The sequence below is a fragment of the Lissotriton helveticus genome, chromosome 1_2 (assembly GCF_964261635.1).
Source record: "Lissotriton helveticus chromosome 1_2, aLisHel1.1, whole genome shotgun sequence".
NCBI classification, from domain to species: Eukaryota; Metazoa; Chordata; class Amphibia; order Caudata; family Salamandridae; genus Lissotriton; species Lissotriton helveticus.
Window position 1 is genome coordinate 137098715 of NC_136058.1, and position 13942 is coordinate 137112656.

The window sequence follows — 13942 nt, forward strand, 5'->3', positions numbered from 1 at the left end:
CATAATTAGTATTGTATTTATATTAGTACAATCAGGGTTGTAATTACAGAGGTGTCCGTATTTTATCCATTACGCATACCTTAACTCAAGATGACACCCCGGGTCGAATCTCTCTACCATTTCCTCCAACTTGAGAGAATAGATAATAGAGGCTCTCTACGGGGCACCATTTCCAGAGTGAGCACAAGTTGCGGAATATAAAGCCGTCAGGTATTTTCGAGCACCCGACAGCGGAGCGGCTAGATACACCAGGACATCTGTAGAACCTATTGTAAGCGTTAATTCCAACTTTCTCCTCCTGTTTGTTTGTTTGTTTTTTCCTTAGCAGGTAAATAAGCCCGCCGGTCCCTCGAGGATGACCGAAGTAGGGAATTTAAGGTATTTATTGTACCTGCGCGTAGCAATATTTGTAAGAAAATGTTAAACGGGGAGTCTTATTATCCCCGTCTGTGTTTATATCCACCCCTGAATTTGAACTATGCACCTCATTAATTAATATCAGATAAGTTGCCAATGGCACGCGCTTAATTGCACCCCTGCACGCCCTGTCTCCTTATGAACACGGACATTAGCATGAGTGAGGCTTACTCCCTCCACCCACTTAAGCCATAAGAACAACAATATTAGTGTGTTCATAGGCGTACTCTTCCCACCCACCTACGTCATAACTACAACACTACAAGTGTGTATAAACCTGAATGCGGGCTGGTAAAAGCAGACTTTACTATAAGGATGTTGCCTCAGAGATATTTTGCCTACCTTCACAGCGATAACTGTTGTTTTAAAATGTTTACTAACCTGAGAACATTTCCTGCCGAAAAAAAGCACTTTATAATGTCATATGTGCTTCATTTTGTTCAGTACCTTTTTGTATTCCTCCACTTTAACATAATTTTCACTTAATAATTATTTAATTCTTTTAAAACATTAAAGTAAGCATCACTGTTATATACTAGAGATCATGGGTGTCACCAGAATGTATAATGCAAACACTGTATTACCATGGTTTTATCCTCCTCTCTTTTTGTACTAATGACCGATAACAACTATTGAAGAGTGGTAAGTCAATGACCGACCTACCTAGGCTGCCAATTTAGCAACCTCACATAAGTACAGGTCCTTAAGAAAGCCCCCCGACCCGGTTGGGCACATATGGGGCTGAAACATGTTGACCACTCACATGGACAAGCAAGTGCGTTAGATAAGTAACTTTTTCTTCATACGCACCACCTTGATTTAATTTTGCCACTTCTCCAACTGAATAAAGTTTTTTCTAGTTTGAAGAAGTTGGTAATTTTAACTCACCTCACTTAACCACTTGTTATCACTGATCACTACTGTACTACCAGCTGGTCTACCTCCGGGTGGAGGATAGCATACTCAAAATGAGGATGCTGCCACATTGATAAACTAGGCGACAACCAAGATATACCGCCCGACCACCTATGTACGTCAATGAAGGTTTTTAAGACGGCCACCATACCTGACGCTGGTTACACAGGTACAAGTGATCCATTCTCTCTTGATTATTGGTTCTCGCTCGGAAGCCGAATGGATATCAGCTTCATTCTCTCCTTTTAATGTAATACTGGCTTGGAGGAATGGCCAGGCTTGGCCCCCAGTGCTGGGCTGTGAGTTTCCTTCGGCCCTGTCAGTTGCTGCTTCTGTGTTTTCCGGATTGACGCTTCCTTGTTTTAGCCATTCTCCTGACACGTTCCTGGTGACTACTTTGTCCCGTCTATGTCCGGCAAGCATCAGGGACCAAGGGGATCTTTGTGTCGTACAGTGTGGTGTGCTGCGGTATTCTCGCAGAAACCGCTGTAGCGCTGCTTCCGGGTTGTTCTATTCTGCCACAAGGACATTATTCAGCGTGTGCATGAATCTCTCCGCTTCGCCATTGACTTGCAGCCATTGATGGGTGATAAGGTGGTATGCCCAGTGACATGAGTAGGTCTTTAAATTCTCCTCCTTGGAATGGTGGACCATGGTCCGTCTTCAGTTCTTGGGCCAGACCGAACAAAGCGAATGTCTTTTCTAGGACTGGCGCGATGTGGGCATATGCTGTGGAATCCACTACTTCAGCTATTGGGTATCTGGAATAGCTGTCGATGAGTACTGCTGTCACCCTTCCATCTGAGAAGCTTCCAAAGTCGAGGCTAATTTGAGGTCACAGAGCTGAGGCAGGCTCCTCCGTGATTACTGGTGCTGGGAGTTCCTAGCTGCTTGTAATCTGGCAATAGGAGGGGCAGTTTCATACTAGGTTGTCAACCGCTGCCTCTAACCCTGTGAATCAAACTTTGTCCCGCATCCTCAATTTCATTCTGACTGTTCTCTTGTGGCCCCATGTGCAAGGGTCTTCAGTCTCTCTTGGAGCCTCTCCGGGATCAGAATTTGAAACCCTCTTAACACTAGACCTTCCTCTGTCACACTTAGCTCGTCCAGCACCCTTCATAGTCTTCCGAGGTGCTCCTTGCCTGGGCCGCACCAGTTGTTGGCATCATGCAAAAGTTCTCCCGCAATCCTGGGATTAGGGTGTCTATGTCCTTGGATAAGACTGGGTGGTTCTTGGTTGCTGAGCTGATCTCCTCAATGGTGAGGGTACAGGGACATGATCTTGGGACACCTCTTCCACATATTCTTCCGTCCTTGTGTCGTCGTCGGTGCCTTCTTCTCTTGGGTCTGGCGGGTGCCGGGGTGAGGAAATCTACATATTCATCGAACCGGGGCGATTCACTAGATCCATCTGGCAGTGCTGCAGCTGAAGCACCCACTATTCGATTCATGGCAGAGGGTGTGGGGGCCGTGCCTTGGAACAGTGGTACAAGTGAGTGGTGATTGGTGACTACGTGGAAGGGGTGTCTGCCAATGTAGAGATGGAAGTTGCTGCATGCCCACTTGATTGCTAGTGCCTCCCTTTTGATCTGGGAGTACCGTGCTTCTGTGGGCGTGAGGGCCTTACTGACAGATGCAAGGGGCAACCATTGCTGGGTTCCACTTCTTGCGTGATCACTGCCCATAGGCCTACAGGACGGGCATCCACCAGCAACTCTGTGTTCCGTGTTACATCGAAGCATGCCATGGTGGTTTTGCTAAGCAGTGCTTCTTTGATGTTTCAAAATGCATCCTCTTCTTCACCGCCCCACTTCCATGCATTGTCTTTTTGGTTAAGGCTCGGGGGGGTTCAGATATCATGGCCAGGTTGGGGATGAATCGCCCGCAGTACGTGGCCATCTCCGGAAAGCTTTGAACTACCGATAACGTGGATCGTGGTGGTGCTTGCTGTATGGCGTGGGACTTTTGTGGGTCCACCTGTACCCCCACCTGGTTAAAGACGTACCCCAAAAAATTGATGGAGTTCTGAAAAAAAGAGCACTTGCCTTTGTGGAGAGATATGCCACAGTCTGATAGTCGTTGCAGGGCTGCTCTGAGGTCTTTTGTGGTGCTCCTCGATGAATGACGAGTGGATTAGGATGTCATCACTGACATTGAGCACCCCTTGCAGGCCGGAAAGAGTCTCTCAAACTGCATCTTGGGATATTTTGGTGGCAGATGAAAGGCCAAAGTTCAGCCGTTTGTAACGGCACCGCTCTATGTTTGTCGAGAGGTTGTTATTTAAAGGTTCTCCTCTGCTAGCCTTAGCTGATGGTACCCCGCATTAAGGTCTACCCTGGAAAACCATCAGGAGCCGTTCAGGTCAGCTATGATATCATCCATCATGGGCATTATATGTCTCTCCCTTTTTTTCGCCTGATTGGGTAGGTGCATGCCTATGCACAACTGAATTTTTCCTGGTTGTTTCGGCTTTTCCGCAATCACCATGAGCGAGACCCAGGGTGTCGGGCCAGTGACCTTTTCAATCGCTCCTTGTTGTTCCAAGTCACACAGCTCATGTTCGACCTGAGGCCTTAGATGGAATGGGATGCACCTGTGATGGGGTGCTACTGGTTTAATCGATTTGTCGATGTGAAGATTGACAGGCGGTCTCTTCATGCACCCTAGCCCAGTGAAGAGGTGCGGTAATAGTTCAAGTACCTCGTCCGTCTACAGTGCCTTGACTGAGCCAGCAAAAGTGACCAGGCCGAGGTCTTCCGCAGTGTGGCTTCCTACTAGGATGTGTCACTTCTCTATTGACCACATGGAATGTTGTCATGATCTCCTGGTCCTCCGCTTTTACCTCCACAGTAATTTTGCCTTTCAGAGGTATCGGTGTTTGGCTTCCATAGGTGAATATCTTGACATTGGTCAGGGCTAGCTGGGGGCACGGGTGTAGTTGTTTGTATTGTTGACTGCCCATCACATTACCGGATGCACTGGTGTCGATCAGAGTTTGACACAAGATCCAGCTATTTCTACGATGCACGTGGGCTGCGGGCGCCTTCCTGCTTTAAGTCGCTGGCTAATGATATGAGGAAGCATTCATCCTCATCTCTGGTGGATGAGTCTTCTAGGCAGTATCGCTGCCACTGTTGACCTTTGGCTGCCTTCGGGTTCTCTGGGTCCTCGAGGGATAGCTGCCTTCAGACTTTGATTACGACCTTCTTCCTCGAGCACCTCTGTTCCTGGGCCCACCCCTGTTGGGCCCAGGAACAGAGTTGGTGAAATTGTGAGGGTGCTGCATTTTGAGCAGGTTCGCCTTTGTGCCAGGCATTCCTCCAAGGAGTGCTCTTCTCGTCCACAGTACCCACACCAAGAACTGGGTGCAGCTTTCTCTCGTCTTCCTCTTCCTTGAGTTCGAATCGCATCTGCTTGCTCTACCTTTATCGTGGAGGGCCTTTCTGGTTGCAGAGTGATGGCAATGTCCGTTTCCATCGCTCTGGCATCTGAGGATATCTTCCTGTGGAATCTCGGGCTGGCGGAGGATGAGGCTTCTAAGGGTTTTATTTCGACACCCTTGTCTGACCTGTGCTCCCACCTCTTTGGCTTGGTCGTCAGCCGTGCACTTGCTGGCCAGTTCTCTCAGGCGTGATTGGAACACATCCATGGACTTTCCTTCCCTTTGACGGGCTTGGTGGAGCTTGAATCGTTCATAGTCCAGATTAAGTTGTGGGTCAAAGTGCGTATCCAGAGCTCTGACCGCTGCGTCGTAGTCATTGGCAGCTCAGGTGTTTGGCAGGTTCATGAAGAGTTTATATATTTCTTTCACTGCGAATTGCAGTAGCAGTGGCGGGGTCAGCAAACACACTGAATGGTGGTAGCGTGCTGAATTGTGCGAGCTGTATGGCTGGTACGATGGGGGGTTGCCCCACCTGTTGCACCTGATGTGGGACTGCATGTGCGGCATTATCTGTATTGGTCACTGAGCTGTGTTATGGGTGGCTGTGTGAGTCTTTTAGGCCTTGGTAGCACAGAGCAGCGTGTTGTCTTGTCGAGCAGAGGGGCACTCCGTCCTCCTAATTTTGTTCCTCTATCCCTGTCTTTCCTCCTTTGGTGTCCCCTTTTTCCTTCTTCTGTTTGCTTTCTTTTATTTGGACTGCTGAGACCTTGAGGGTGGCATGTTTGCGTTTTGGCAGCGCCTTGCTGCCGACGTCGTGTTCTTCAGGCCAACCACATGGTATAATAGGGCTTGGCATAGCACGTGGGTGTTGGATACCAGGGAGTGCCCTGTTTGTATTGCCGGTAGGAGCGTGCAGACTTGTTCTTGGTTGCGCGTCGGTGTGGGCAGGCCGCAATACTCACAGGTCTCCTGGGCGGTGGTACCGCAGCGATCCATTCTCCTCACATGGTGGAAGCGAGGAGGCAGCATCTGGCACCAGTGGTGGGGCAGGCACTGCGGCCGACATATCCCTCACACGGTTGCAGGAGAGGATGCTGCATCAGGCACCAGCAGGGGGGCAGGCACTGCATCCGATTGCCGTGATTCCGGTGAGTTCTGGCAGTCCTACCATGCAGCGATCTCTACACTGAGGGTAGGTTCACATTGGCAGTCATGGGGGAGAGGTGCTGTGGGGTTGCTGACACCCTCATGTGTAATGGGGTTATCGTAGGCAAAGGATGAGGCCTAAGGACGACTATGAATGACACACGTATACACTAGTTAGTTGGTATGGGCGTAAGACCCCGAGCTGTCCTCGCACCTTTATTTATATCCTCTGGTCACACCTGGCCATATTGTGATACAATGTTTGCAGACCTTCCAGGTCGAGCCCCTGGTTCCGCTCTCGTGGGACTAGGGTCATGACACATATTGTGGGATTTGCAGTCCAACCTCTGTAGTTTGTCCCTCTAATTCCTTGGTGACAAATCTGTTTTCCCTCCAAATTTCTCCTTTGCTCTGTGCTTAGGCCTGTGTGCTCAAACAGTGCACCCCCCGCCACCATTTTGTGTTCACAAGCCAGTGAGGCCAGCCCCCCTGCCCCCCCCAGCTACAGGGATTTTCTACATCAGAGGGTGCTTCTGTGAGCTGTATTTACTGGGGCCTGTGCACTTTGTTTTTTGGCCAGCAGGGGGAGTAAAGCTTTATTCAAACAGTATTGTTAGATTTCGAGTTAGTGAAGCCTTTACCTGCTGAAGTCCAAAGTTGTGGATTGAGCCTGTCTGTCTCCTAGGAGATTCTGAACAGGAGCAAGCAGCTTCCAACTCCCTGGCCAGCAAACCTTGTCTGAGGTTGCTGGGACCTTATATGGTGTGCTGGTGGTTGGCACATGTGTACACTGATTGGTGGTTGTATCTGGTGTTTCTATTGGGTTAGGGTTAATGTCCTCATTGGTTGGGTATTTGAGGGTTCTGACTGGTTTCTCGGTCTGTGATTCAATCATTGCAGGGTTGGGACTAGGGCTAGGGTTCGGATTTCTATAGGAAGTAGGGACTAGGGCTTCCTATGTTATTGGTTGTTGGGAGTAGGGTGGGACTAGGGCTAGTGTTAGACCTTCAATTGGAAGTAGCTATTTAGTGCTTCTGGTGTGATTGGTTGTTGGACCAGGTGTGGGACTAAGAGTAGGGTTAGGCTTGCTATTGGAAGTAGGGACTAGGGCTACCTGTACCATTGGCTGCTTGGACTTGGATTGGGACTAGTGGTAGGGCTAGGGCCTTTACTGGACGTAGAGATCAGGGTTTTTGAACTGATTGGGTGCTTGGACTAGGGTTAAGATTGGCTGCAAGGTCCTGGTCTCCTATTGGTTCTAGAAGTTAGGGCTAATGTTGTGATTGGATAATGTTAGGGCTAGGGTTCCCATTGGCTGAAGGGGTCACCTGATTACTAGGGCTACAAAAAAGGCCAGGCTTAGGGCGTCTCAGCCCGGGCATCGAGGCTAAGGGTGGAGAGGACAAGGGTCGTTGCCTGTTTGGGCCTGTTCGAGACTGATCCGGACTAGGGACAGAAATGCTGCCCTTTTTCTCATTAAAAAAAACCCCTTCACTCTTTTATCCCTCCACTATCCTTTTTTTCTATAAAAATTAACAGACTAACATGTTCACTTCTCAAATTCCATGTTCCATATTCAACTATACTAATATACTGCCCAAATAACTGAATAACATATCTACTACTCAAATTACTTCATATTTATACTATACTAATTTTCAACACTAATACTTTATGGGTTCCGGAGTGGCATGCTACTCGCCAAAAAGCGTTTCAACACCCATCAGGGGTAACAAGTGCTATATGAATGCAAATCTTTCTTCTCCTTTTATCCATCCGCTATCCTTCTCACTCCAAGTAACAGACTAATATACACCACTGAAATTACCTCATATTTCATCTATCCTTCTGCTATAATTCCAAATCCAAATAACTGACTAACCTATCCACCACTTAAAATGTACTTGCATGTTTCACTATACTAATTGAACACTAATCCTCTGTGGGTCCCGGAGTAGCGTGCTACCCGCCGAAAAAGCGCTTTGACGCCTCGTCAGGGGTAGTAAGCGCTATATAAATGCAATTACAATACAATACAATACAATATCACTATTGCATAAACCTGTAATTTAGCCTAGTTGGTGTATAGCGTCATCTTTACCCGGTCGCGTCCAGGCCCAGAGGTGAGAGGACCACTGCTGAGTGCGAGGTATCCCGGTGTAAAGCACATTATAGTGGGACTCAAGTGAGGCTGGAGAATGCTGGCCTCTGTTGGGCCTCCCAAGGGAACCACGTGCCTGACCTCAAGATGGCGCCGATCTGGGGCAGACCGGGGAGGCGACTATGAGGACACATACAATAAAGCTACATGAGGGAGCACTTGGGGCTGCGCCGCACTCCTCGATGAATCTATCCTGACCAGCAAACCTAGGGCGCTGACTTCTTGGGCCTAAGGACACAGACACATTGCAGGCACGTGACCCTAAGAGGGTGCCCGCAGTGTGAGCTACCTCACAAGCCAGGCTCCCTGGGAGCACACTACCCACTTGTCTCAACAGTTCCTGGGAGGCTTTTACCCAGAGGGGTGGCTTGCGACCCAGTGGAGTAAGATGCGCTTCTCTGGCCCTATGCCACCTCATCAGACCCCCTATCGCCCTGCATGGAGGGCAATGGTGAGACCTAGTGTCCTTTTTAAGAACTATTGGGAGTCTGGCCCTTCCTTCCCTGTTAACCTCTGTCATTCTCGGCACACTCACGGTTTGGATAAGGGTCCCAGGATGCCGACCCCAATATGGCGGACAGTGGTGACCTTTTCTCCCCCTTGCTGATCTTTTACTTTTACTTACAAAACCCTGCCAGGACTATGCCTGACCTCAAGAGGACATCTGGAATCATTTCAGACCTTGGCTCCCCCCCCACCCGCACTATTCTGACATTCCGCTGAGTACACTTGACCCCTAACCGGACAGCAGAGTTCGAGCATTTTGTCCGACGCCCGGTGGAGCTGCTCTGTTCAGCTAATTGAGGAGATCGGCCTTGGTTTATCCCCTGACCATCACCTGCCCAGCCGGGCACTGGACACTGTTTCTCCCCTTCTCCCTGTCTCGCCCATATGCGTATTTCTGCCATTCTGCCTTTTCTTTGTCTCCTTTCTTCCCATTTTTCTGACCGATGCCCGTTGGAGCTTCCTAGAGAGCTATAGAGGAGACTGGCCTAGATTATCTCCCTGGCCGTCACCTACCCACTCGGTCTTTGGGCTGACTTTCCCTTTATCTCTTTTCCGTCTTCCCCCTCGTCCTCTCCCTTCTCACTCCACCTCTCCCCTTTCCCTCTCTATTTGTCTTTCAGGACATTGGACACAGTTTTTCCTCGTCTCCCTGCTATGGCTCCTTCCTCCCCTCCTTTCCTATAATTTCCTTTAACTGCGTTGTTTGTTTACTGTACCTTACTACACTATTGTAACTGATGTAATTTGTACCAGAATGTTCCTCTGCTATAGCACTCTGATACCTGGGTCTAGCCAGCGCTTTATAATCCTTTTGATATACCTTCTAATGCAACGTTCCCTAGGTTAAGTGCTCTCTGGGTCTAGATAGCGCTATATAACCTTCAAAAATCAAATAAACCAAAAACAGTTATTCCTTGAACGCTGAGACCTCAGCAACATGGCTGATGACCGGTGGAGCTGCTTGACAGCTAATGAGGAGTCTGGCCCTGGTTTTCCCCCTTAACTGTCACCTACCCAGCCGGACTATGGGCACTGTTCCTCCTCGTCTCCCCGCTATTACTCCTTCCTCCCCTCCATCCTACGAATTATTGAAACATTGTTTATGTGTACTGTACCTTACTATGCTCTTGTATCTGATGTAACTTGTAACACAACAATCCTAAATGTAAAGCGCTCTGATACCCTCTTGGGTCAAGTTTGCGCTATATAAAACTTTATAAATAAGTACAAATAAATAGAGATATATTCAAACTTCAACACGAGTGGTTCATCTCCAATTTTCATTCATGAAGTCAGTGCTCCTTGTGATCATGTCAATAAGACTTTGCATGTGTGAAATGGAGTACAGGTAAAAGACCACTAATAAAAGAATAACACTAATAAAAGACTCTCATATACCTGCAAATTAGCCATACTAATAAGTGCCAAAGTGTAGCAAACGCACCACAGTCTAGGTACTGCCTGGTTGGAAAACATATACCCGAATATGCAGGTAACTACTGATGCAGAAGTTTACAACACCACAATGCCTCTCAAAGTAAAAAGTATATAAAAAAATATTTGTATATCACCAACTACAGGTATAAATCCTGATCACAAGGACAAATCACCCAGATGGAAACACAAAGCTATTCAAATAAAGGCACTTGCAACTACTGACAAAAATAAACATGGCAACACAGTCAAAAGTATGCGCTCATTGCGTGAGAACGAGGGTGCCAATTTTTCTTTCCTTTTATATTTGACTCTGAGTTGATGTTTGCATCTGCTGATCCCCTGCACTCAAAAAAGCTGAACCCATGTGGTTGCAACCTCCACAATTAAAAACAGTGCTGCTGATGCATCAGGGTCAAAGAGTGCTAGTCATGTGATAGATTGTGAACTGGCGATGGCCATTTTAGAATGAACGTCAGCTAAATAATACACTAGAGATAGACAACCCCGCCCCGCAATTAGCAGGTAAGATCAAAGAACTTATGCAACAATTGCTGCCATAAGCTAACATTGCTTGACCTTCTTGTACTTCTGCCCCACCAACTCCTGTTTTGAACATGAAGTCCCTGGTTAACAGCATTTTGGAGGATGCTCTATGAGGTCCCTGAGACAAAAAATCTAAAGGCAGTCATGTTGTTTTCAATACCCTTTAGCTGAGTTCTGTGTTATATACTTAGATATAGGTAAGTATTAGGTTTGATATTTTTCCCCTACCTATTACCTCTTCATTAAAGGAGGGATTTTTTAAAATAATTTTCTATATATTTCCAAAAACCAAGGTACTTTAAATAAATAAAATAAATTAAAAACTTGAAATACACTGTACAAGACTATATTTTACAAAGTCTACTGTGATAACACTTAAAACTTAGTGCGCTATTTGCAAAGAATGTGAGAAATAACAGTTCTCTGTAAAGTGCTATAAAGTTACATAGGAAAATATTAGTACATTTCTCTCCCTATTGCTACTTTAATAAAGGGGTAGTGGTTGGGGAACAGCAATAAAATCTGCTTCTTACATATATCTAAGCTTCGAACTCAGAATGCAGCGAAACGCAGAATTCAGCAAAAGTGTGTTAAAAACGACACAGCTGCCTTTTATATTTTGTAAAGACAGCCAATCAGCTAATGCCTCCTCATCGGCATGTACCCTGGTATACTGCAAACTTACTGCGGTATACCACAGCACAATATATATCTAAATATTTTAACACTTATAAGTTCAACACTACTTACACTCTATGCTGTTCCACTCTATGCCATTCCAATGTACACCATTGCACAGTATGCTATACCACTCCACTGTACGCCTCTCCACTATATGTCACTCCACTCTACGACAATCCACTGTGCGCTAGTAGACTGCACACAACTCCACCCTATTCAACACCATTCTACGCCACTCCACCCATACCACTCCACTCTACGCAATTCCACTATATGGCACCAAACTCTATGTCACTACACTGAACATCACTACACTCAACATTATTCCACTCTACGCCACTTCCCTGCATGCCACTCCACTCTACACCACTACACTATACACTAATCAACTGTACAACACTACACTGTACAACACTCTACTCTACGCCACTCCACAGTATGCACACTACACTGTATGCCACTACAGTCTAACCTGCTACACTCTACCATGCTCCACTCTACACCACTCCACTCTATGCCACTCCACTCTGTGCCACTCTACTGTATGTCACTCTAACTTACGCTATTCCACTGTACACTACTACAATGTACCTTACTCCACTCTCTGCTACTCCACTCTATGACACTCCACTCCATGCTTATCTACTCTACACCACTGCACTCTACATCATTCCACTCTATTCCACTTCAGTCTACCCCACTCCAGTGAACACTATTCCACTGTATGCTACTCCACTGTACACTACACTACACTCTGTGCGGCTACACTCTACGATATTCCAGTGTATACCACAACATTATACCACACTCCACTCTATGTCGGTCCACTCTATACCACTCCACTCTATGCCACTCCACTCTAAACCTCTCCACTGTATATTATTCCACTGTATGTCAGTCCACTCTACACACTCCACTGTACGCCATTGCAGTGAATGCATCTTCACCGTGCACTATTCCACTGTAGGCCACTCTGCTGTATATCACTCCAGCCTACGCCACTCCACTATATATCACTCCACTGTACGTCAGTCCACTCTTTGCTATTCAATGGTATGCCACTCCATTCTCTGCCACTCTACCCTACACAACTCTACGATACGCTATTCTACTGTATGCCTCTCTACTCTACCCCACTGCACTCTGTGCTATTTCACTCTACACTACTCCACGCTATGCCGATCCAGTCTATGCTACTGCACTGTACACTACCCCACTCTATGCTACTCCACTCTATTCTATTCTACTGTACGCAAATCCACTCTCGCCACTCCATTCTATGCTATTACCCACAAACCGTTTTTTACTACTGCAAGGCCTACCTCCATCATAGGTTAACATTGAGATTACATTCTTACATCTTATAAGTGTAATTTTCAATTGGGAAGAGAGGACCCCAAGTTTGGTGGCTCTGGAATCACAATTTAAAATCCCAACTGATGGTGAAATTAGATTCTAAATGGTAATTCAGAAAATGCCACTTTTTAGAAAGCTCTAATTTTCTTACTTTAGCCATTTGGTGTCTTTTGCCTGTCTATGAATACACATCTGGGGTGGGTGACAGCTGGCCTTTGTGCACTCCCTCTAGTCAGCCACACACAAAGGGAGTGTAGGTGTGACTGATGGATCATTCACATCCTGATAGGCTATCCTGGGCAGAATGATAGGAATTAGCTGACAATTACACCTGACTAGACTGGGTCCTCTCCTCACACAAAGGGCTGCATACCCCCCTGTAGTGGGTTTGGAGCCAGGACAGGAGGGGCAGGGACTATGTGCACTACAATCATCTCTCTTTGAAGTCTTCCCCACTTCAAAGGCACGACTGGGTATAAGTACTGGACCCCTCACACGACCAACTCAGTACATATCTGGACCTGTGGTGTGGATACTCCGCCAGGAAGAAGGACTGCTGTGCTACTGAAAGGACTGTCACTCGTCTGGACTCTGCTGAACTCCTGCTCTGTTGTGCTGACATGCTGCCTGCTCTCTTCTTTGCCTGGGAGTGAGAAGCATCTCTTCAACCTAGAACCAAAGTGACTCCAAGGGCTTTCTGGCTTTCCTTCTGTTTGAAGTCTCAGGGACATCAAAGACTTCCAACCACCCACCTACAGCCCCTGGACCCTGCCATCTGAGAGTCTTGCCCTGTAGTGTCAATCCAGTCCTGGGACCTTGGACGTGGGTATAAAGAGCTACAAATGCCAAAATCCACACGTCGCTGTCGTTGCGTAGCTCGACATTGGTGCATCTCCTATTTTGGCGCCTCGCCGCTGCTGTAAGGATCGAGGACATAGCATCTCCATCTACACCGATGCATCACCACTGCTGCGGGGCTATCACATCACTGACGGCGCAGCGCATCACCTCCATTCCGAATGCATCTCTGACTTTGAGCAGCTCAGAGCCAACACATCGCCTTCTTTCTAAGCATCAATGCATCACGTCCTTTTCTCCTTGCATCTCGACCTCAACATCGATGCAACAGTGAACCAAGGTACTGTTTCAGCAGGCCAAGGCTGGTCCCTCTATCGAACCCGTGCTCAATTGCGGTCGGCTTGAACCTTTGGATGTGTACCGGTCTAGTACGACCAGATAGCCCTGGTTGGCGGTTTATGCTTTTAAGCACTACATTTCAGTTTCATCTTTAAAAATTAATAGCTCCAGTTCTATTTTTCTAAGCAGGTGTGGTATCTTTTTGTGTGCTTATTTCACTGTTTTACTCTCTAAAATGTTTCACAAATACCTTACACATT